Source organism: Octopus bimaculoides, chromosome 4, assembly GCF_001194135.2.
Source record: "Octopus bimaculoides isolate UCB-OBI-ISO-001 chromosome 4, ASM119413v2, whole genome shotgun sequence".
In the NCBI taxonomy this organism is placed as follows: domain Eukaryota; kingdom Metazoa; phylum Mollusca; class Cephalopoda; order Octopoda; family Octopodidae; genus Octopus; species Octopus bimaculoides.
In genome coordinates, this window is record NC_068984.1 from 133,900,714 (window position 1) to 133,909,634 (window position 8,921).

Sequence of the window (8,921 nt, forward strand, 5' to 3'; positions counted from 1 at the left end):
AATGTCATCTGCATTTTATTGAGTCTTGTCTCATAAAGTAATTCACACTATCATGCCTGTAATGTTTCTCTTTACTTGCAGTTGCACTTCCAATCAGAACAATTTTCAATAAACTGGCCTGTGATATCTATAACTGAGATATCCATGTTACTGAGAAATTCGGTTGTAAGATTTCTTTCTGGTTTTCCAGTCCATACAGTAGAGTTTTCAGTCTCAGTTTGGATGAATTCCTGTACTAATCACTGCATTAAGGCCAGGTCTTGAAAATCCTGCTTCTGGTATATTGTAACCCAGTATTACCTGTTTCATGGGTGGGTGTTTGGCAACTTGATTGGCTACCCAGCCTAGCTTGCAAGGTGAGGAGGATGTTGTGAATACCCTGCAGGCCTAAAAACAAAGCCCTGTCAAAGGACAGATGAGTTCATTGTGAGCCACCAGCCATCCACATGAGTAGTGTTTTGTATAAACATTCTGCACAAAGGCTGGGAAACTATGCAGTTGGTCCAAGATTGTAGCCATGAAAATTCCAATGAAAGAAATTTGCTCTTAAGTCGGTGTCAACCTCCACAAGTGATGTGTTATTGATAAAAAAGTAAATCTTGCATCTCTTCAATTGATAAATACTTACCACAAGACTATTAAAATCTTCCAAATATTCCACATTGACATTTTGCATTCTCCTTTCTTTGGCAAGCTGGTTATTGACTGCTGGTTCTATTTCTTTGATAAATTCTAGAAAATCATTGCATAATTCTTGCTATAGCTTTATCTAAACTTCTTTCATGCAATTCTTGATTATTTTACTCCAATATGTTTTAATATTATCTATGACCATTGGAGATGTCTCTGAAAGATTATTTATCTTGGTCAAATGTTTCTTCAACAAGCTGTTTGAAGTTGTTACAAAGGTAAGCTTAATGTTAAAAATCACACCTTGAACCATGGGTTGATGTAAAGAAGTGTTGTTTTGTGGTAAGTAAAACTACTTTCACAGGAATGCAAGGTGGTGAAGTTCTGTGGATGACCTGAAGCATTATCAATTCCTAACAATGTCTTAGATTCAAAGTTATGCTCTTCACAATATTTTCACTGCTGAAAATAAGCATGAAACAAACCAGTGTGGTTTGAACATTTCTTTTGTCACTCTGACCTTCTTGTTAGATCTTTAAAACACACACACAGTTATTGTCCGTATCTGTTGATGCTTTTCTGAATGATTAATAAGTGTTAACTTCCACTTGAAGCCTCCTGGAACACTGCCATAAAGTAGAAATGTTAAAGTCTTTCCTGGCCTTTAACAAGAGTCACTTTTCTTCTCGTGAAATTGAAGTGCAGGATTGCACTCCTTTCCAGAAATGCTTTTTTTTTTTGGCTACATTAAATATAAGTTGGCAAAAATAGTTGCTATGTTTGATGATAATCTTAAGAACCTGAGGAACTTCCTTTGCTATCTGAGTGTCTACACAAGCAGCTTCCTATAAATAGGGATGCTTTAAATTATGCCATCATTTGAATCTACCAAACCAAACTCTACTAACTACAAATATTTATGAATTATCTCCTTATTTTTGTGTCTAATGATGCTCCTCCTATCCTGATGATATGCTGGCTTAATAAATTTTGCCATATTCTCCCATCTAAGTATACCTGCTGTTTTTTTAAAATTTACTCTTTGAACAATTTCCCTTCTTTGCTGATGACAAAGGGTCATCATGAGAAAAGCTTTTATTTTGTCCCCATTTGCTTTACAAGACTGTTTTAATTGTTGATGTAGTGAAGCTTAAAAATGTTCCCACATATATTTATCATTTGTACACTTTGAATTGGCCCAACACTTGAAATTCAACATCCAGAGCAATGTTTTACTTCACTGAACTTTCAGCATTTGGTTGTTTTCCACTTGTGATTATCATAATCATCATTGTTTAATGTTCACTTTTCCATACTTGTACAGGTCACACAAAATTTGTTGAAGAGGATTTTCTACAGCCTGGTGTCCTTCCAATCACCAACCCTTATCTGTTTCCAAGTAAGGTAATATGTTCCCATGATCAGACATGCTTTCTCTAGAAGACTAGAAACAAACAACATTGCTTGTATGACATATTTACGCCATGTAGCCAGATTTTGTGGACACTCTGTAAATTGTTTACTCAGCCAATTTGCATTTTCTGTTTTCAGTATTTCACCTGTCAAGAAATGGAATTAAAACTGTATTGACTTAACACATTAACTGCCACACCCAGTTACTGAAACTTACTGGTGATGCCACGTATTATGCACCGTCACACTGTATACTGTTTAATTACAAGGAAATGTAATTTTGCATTTTTACAATATTTCATAATTAGACTTTAATATTTAACACTTATGTTATTGAAATATCCTCAAGACCATGTCCAAAGACATGGAATAAATTATTTTCTCAAATTATGAAAATGTTCCACTGGTGGCACATATGGTGGTTGTATGAAGTTTGTGATGAACCACTGGTGGCCCTTCTCAGGAACACATCTCATTATGGTTATAATAAGGAAACTTTTACCCTTCACACCTTATTAATGTGGAGGTGTGTGGCTTAGTGGTTAGTATGTTGGACTCATGATTGTAAGATTATGATTTTTTCGGCTTGTGAAGATCTGTTGGGGCAAGTGAAAGTGAAATTGTGATGGCACCTGTACCAGTGGAGCGCTAAGAGCACCATCTGAGCGTGATCATTGCCAGAGCAGCTGTCTGGCTTCCATGCCAGTGGCACGTAAATAGCACCATTTGAGTGTGATCGTTACCAGTGTCGCCTTACTGGCACTTGTGCCGGTGGAACATGAAAAGACATTCAAGTGAGGTTGTTGCCAGTACCGCTGGATTGGCTCCTGTGCAGGTGGCATGTAAAATATACCATTTTGAATGTGGCCGTTGTCAGTACCGCCTGACTGGCTTTCGTACCGGTGGTACGTAAAAGCACCCACTACACTCTCGGAATGGTTGGCGTTATGAAGGGCATCCAGCTGTAGAAACTCTGCTGGATCAGATTGGAGCCTGGTGTAGCCATCTGGTTCGCCAGTCCTCAGTCAAATCGTCCAACCCATGGAAGGCGGACGTTAAATGATGATGATGATGATGATGATGATGACCAGGTGACACATTGTGTTCTTGAGCAAAACATTTGATTTCACATTGCTCAGCTGGTAAAAATGAATAATCCTGCAATGGACTGGCGTCCCATCCAGGTGAAGAATATACATGCCAGGAAACCGGCTCTTATGAGTTGGTATGACTCAAGAAAGTAACTTTTTATTTATGTGAAGACAAAATAGAAATTACATTCGTATAATTCTTCGATTTTCACTGTGATACTGGACAAGTTTGAAAAGTTTAAAAACCATCTCTTATTTTTATTAATTGAAGTAATTGGTCTTCCCTCTTTCCATCCTCACAGGATTTCCAATGAGAAATACTGTTTTACAGACCAATCACTATATATATAAAAACTGATAATGTAACAGAAAAAAAGACAAAAAAAAAAACTAATGCAAAATAGACATTTTATTCAATAAAAATAATGTTTAAATGTCAAAAAAATTATAACATCTTTTCATTTATTTTTTGTGGAATTCATTGTTTTCAAAATAATTTAAAGAATTTCAAGGACGCTTTTAAACAACTTGGTTTGAATTTTGTTCCCTTAAAGAAGGGATAAGGAGTAAATTAGTTTTTTTCAAAAAATATTTACAATAATAAATAAATAAATTTTTTTTATGGAAAGGGAAATATAAAATGTAAATTTAGAACTATTTGATGCATTTAATTGTGGAATAATAAAAGTATATTTTTTTTCTTGAATAGTTGTTAAAATTGGTTTGACTTCACACAGCAGGGAATTCTGGACTTGCAAATGCGCATAAAAAAATATAACTGGAAGAATAAGGGCTAAACTACACCAAGGGGAATACACAGTGCTGAAGATAGTGACTAATTCAGATACATTATTAATGAATTATGTTATTATAATAATTGTTTCTAATTTAGGAACAAAGGCAGTGAGCGGGAAGAATAATTAGCATGTTGGACAAAATGTTTTGTGGCATTTCTTCTGACTCTTTACATTCTGAGTTCAAACTTTACCAATATTAGCTTTGCCTTTTGTCCTTTCAAGGTTGATAAAATAAAGAATCAGCCAAGTACTGGGGATGTAGAAGAGCATGGCTTAGTGATTAGGGTGTTGGGCTCATGATTGTAAGATTGTGGTCTTGATTCTTGGACTAGGTGATGTGTTGTGTTGTGTTGTGTGCTTAAGCAAAACACTTCATTTCACATTGCTCCAGTCAACTCAATGGATAAAAATGAGTAATCCTGCAATGGGTAGGATTTGAACTCAGTGCAGAGGGAGTTGGAACAAATATTGATTTCAAATTTTGGTACAAGACCAGCAAATTCAGGGGAGGAGGCAAGTGGCAATGCCACAAAATGACACTCATGAGATGCCACTAAACATTTTGTCCAGTGTGCTAATGATTTTTTTTTTTATACTCTAGGCACAAGGACCGAAATTTTTGAGAGAGAGAGAGAGAGAGAGAGAAAGAGAAAGAGAAAGAGAGAGAAAGAGAAAGAGAGAGAGATTTAGCTATGTCTCCACTAAATCTATTGCTCAGTTTAATACCATAATACCACCACCTGCTGGTCCTTGAATACCTTCATCAGAGTCCATACAGTTGCAAGTATTTGGGGCCATGTCTCTGGTCTGGGGATATCTTCCTTCCATCACTCATGACAGTCCCCCAAAAGAGGCACGAGCACTCCTCTTCCTCATCTCATTATACCATTAAAAATTTCCTGCCACACAAGAGGGTAAGTAATAATTTCTGATGAGATGCAAGTGTAAGGTGTACACTCTGTTTCATTAATGTTTTCATCACATATACTAAATCAAAATGTAAAACCTCAGCTGTAAATTGTGGGTGAACTTATTTCTATTTAATAGATTTCCTACTTCACCTTTTTTCATTTGATATAACCCAGGTTGTACTTGAATTTTGTGTCATAGAACCAGGGAACACTTTCACAGACTGTTAGCAGAAGGGTTGATCTGTTACAGTCCTAATTTGCTTTCAAGAATTTTAGAAGTTTAGTTTCATTTGGTTAATGAACCACTTATGCATTGCTCACAGCATTCAATGGCTAACATTATTGATACCTCAGTATGTCACAGCCTTCTGGTCCATGAAGCACAACTTATAAATCAGGTGTTTTTCGCTTAAAGATATTATTGAAATATGAAAGAAGCATAAAAAGTGCTTACAATAGATATTTGCTAGTAATTAAACAATATTATTAGCCAATAATTAATGGAAGTAAATGCTAGTGGTGACTTTCTAAGCAACTTAACTAACAACAATGATAAAAATTAAGTCAGAATAACTCCAAAAATCGAACTAAATCTCATTGATTTTATATGAAGAATCTATCAGAAATAGGTTTACATATTTGCAGGTCTGAGCCTGCAGGAATGTGTAAGTGTTGCAGAGATCATGTTCGTTATTATGTTATAAAACTGTAGTCGCTCCTATGATTTAAGTGGTAAATTCCTTTAGTAAATTGGGGGTTTCCAATATTTCAAAAAGGCACATGAAGAAAATCATGCTTGTCATTTATGTCTAGATTTTTTTCTTCTTAATTTTTAATTTGGAAGAAAGAGCAATGCTGATGATTTTCATAGGGCCCGCTGAAATAGAGGTGACATTCAGTCAGTCAACACCTGCAGGGAACATCCAGAGAGTGGATTGTTCTGGGAAGGAAAGATTGGAAATGCTGATGAGTGCTGACTCAAGGTATGCATATGGGGTGGGGTGGGGGAAGGGGTAGAGAGATAGAGTATGAGTGGAAGAAAGGAGTAGAAGCAAGTGGATTTGGATGGCAGTGATACGCAAGTAGCTTGTTGAGAGGAGTCGAAGCAGTTGGAGTAAAGAAAAAAAAGGAAAAACAATAGAGTTAAATACTCTAGAATAAATAGTTTTAGTTGGGGATAACTGAATATGGTCCTAATAAATTGATGAGACCCATTAAAATGATGGCATGTTGGATGAACAGCATTTATGGAGGGTGAGCCTACATTGTATATCTTGTAAGGCACTTTATTTTCAATGGCTCAACTCGCATACCTGTAAATATTTGACACAGGAAGTTCAGCTCATCTCACCATAAGAGGAGGTTCACAGGCAGACATTCTACATAACAGTCTGAACCTTTGCACCATTAGACTATGCAGCAGTGGTCATTTAATTCTCCAGGTTAATGACTAAGGCCAGAAATCACAACTAGGCAGATTGAGTGATGTGAAACGAGTCAATAATTAAAAATATTACAGAATTGGCTTAGCTTGCTGGAGTTTACCACCACTCAATGGTATTCTCACTGAAAAATAAAAGGCCTCTTCACCAAAATCTCCAAACATTTTCCATTACTAATTACATGTTAACTGATTTACTAAAGAAAATAAAGAGAATGCTTGCATAAATAGTAAAGTGAAGCAGCAATACAGACAAGAATTGAACTGCTGTAAATAAGAACAGGGTACCATGATAAAGCTGAATGGCTAAGCAAAGCAACTATGGATGCTAAATGAAAACAGGTCACTGTAATTGGATAGGAACAAAAGAAGTTAATTAGAAATTAGATTGAAATCTAACTCTAATATGCAATAATTAGTAACATGAAACATAAATTAGACATGTTTAAATGGTGGAAGAACGAGTTACAGGAGGATAATAATATTACCAAACAACAGGGCCAGCCTTAAGCCAACTGGACCAATTGCTTCCAATTGGGCCCCATGCCCAAGGGGGCCTGGTGCTCAAGGAGGCCACATCCTGTACTGTGACATTCATGAAGGTGGTCTCCCTGAAGTTTAAAAAAAATTACATAAAAACACTCTTTTATTTAAAAAAAAAAACATACTTTCTACACTTTAGCAACACAAGATACCAAAAGATAAACCCATTCGTCCGAAATTACTTGGGTCAGCCTTGCTTGTATTTTTAGTGTAACGGTCAGTTGTATGTATGCATGTGTGTATATGAATGTTTGGGAGTGTTTATGGGCATGTTTGGGTAAAATAATTGTGTGTGTGTTTGAGAGAGTATGTATGTAGTTGTTTAAGTGTATGGTGAATTGTATGTATATATGTGTGCATATGTCTGTGTGTTAGTTGCTCTAAATATACTTTGTATAAGTTTAATTTTGGGGAAACTTTTTATTTCAATATCAGTAGGGTTATACTCATTTCCTAATCTGTCAACCGAGGTGTGAGTCAAGGTTTGATTATGTCTTCTGCACTGGTCCTTCACTACATCAATGACTGTCTAGTTATCTCCACTAATATATATTCCTATGCAGATAATAACATACTTTGCAATATTTGTGCAAAAGTGTCATCCTACTACTTTCCATTTGTAACAGCAATGAGGGTTCCAGTTGATCCGATCAATGGAACAGCCTGCTCGGGAATGAAATTTGGAAGTGGTTGAGTACTCCAGACACGTGTACCCTTAACGTAGTTCTCAGGGAGACTTAGCATGATACAGAATGTGACAAGGCTGGCCCTTTGAAATACAGGTACCACTCATTTTAGCCAGCTGAGTGAACTAGAGCAATGTGAAGTAAAATATCTTGCTCAAGGACACAACATGCCACCGGGAACCGAACTTGGAACCTTATGACCATAAACTGAATACCCTAACCCCTTAGCCATGCACCTTCACTATAACACTATAACTAAGCATTTCCTGTCAGAGGTGTATCACAAAAATAGAGACCTTCATAACATTGAAACAGGGGCATGATAACATGGCCTTATACAAGAACATGAAGGGACAATAACTACACATAAAGCATACACAAAACACACTACATCTTTTTTTCTCATGGACAATACAAAACTTAAACTTTCAAATTCTTCACAACTGCCAAGCATATAAAATATCTGATGATTTGACAATATGAGTAACAATAATAATGCTAATCATAATTATTATTATTATTGTTGTTGTTCATTAATTCAACATCCTAGCTTATAGTGAGTCTGTTACTGATACTTTTTCAAAGATCAGTGTTATTCAACAAACATTATTTATAATTTAACCGTTTTGTTACCAACCTGGCAGAAACTGGCTCTGAGTACAAATGTCTTGTTTTCATAAGTTTTGAATTAAAATCTTCCACCAAACCTTAGTCACAATTTATGTTCCTAACACTAGCTGAATGATAACTAAGTTATTTTACTAAATTCTTTGTTATATTTAAAGTAATTGAAAGAAACACAAAACATCTCAAAATAAATATAGTAACAAAAGAGTTAAAGAAAGTCAGAGTTCCAATTTGCTGGCAATTCAAGAATGGAACATTCCTAATAACTTATGTTAAACTGTAACAAGGAGATAAATAGAGAGAGAGAGAGAGAGGGAGAGAGTGTGTGTGTGTGTGTGTGTTGGTCTGGTGGTTTGGGTGTTGCACTCATGATTACAAGACTGTGGTTTCCATTCCTAGACTGGGAGGTGCATTGTGTTTTGGAACAAAACAAATTTCATGTTGCTCTACAATTACTTCAACATCAGACATGTGGAAAACATGGACTTGCACAAGCGATGTTGATTTGATGGAGGGAGTGAGCTAATGCACACCACAAACATTAAGAAAATCATCTGTGTTAAATTATTTAGCAAGAAATTGCTAAGCCCTCATCTGTTTTTGCAAGAGAGTTCACCACATGTATATTTTATATATATATATATATATATATATATATATATAGCTAGATAAAGATAAATATGGCCGGTCTATGGGGTTAACCTAGGTTTCATGTCTATAAAGCGCTTAGCTTTACCCCATTTCTTCAAACACTAAATCCGTTGGCCTACAGCCTCTCTAGA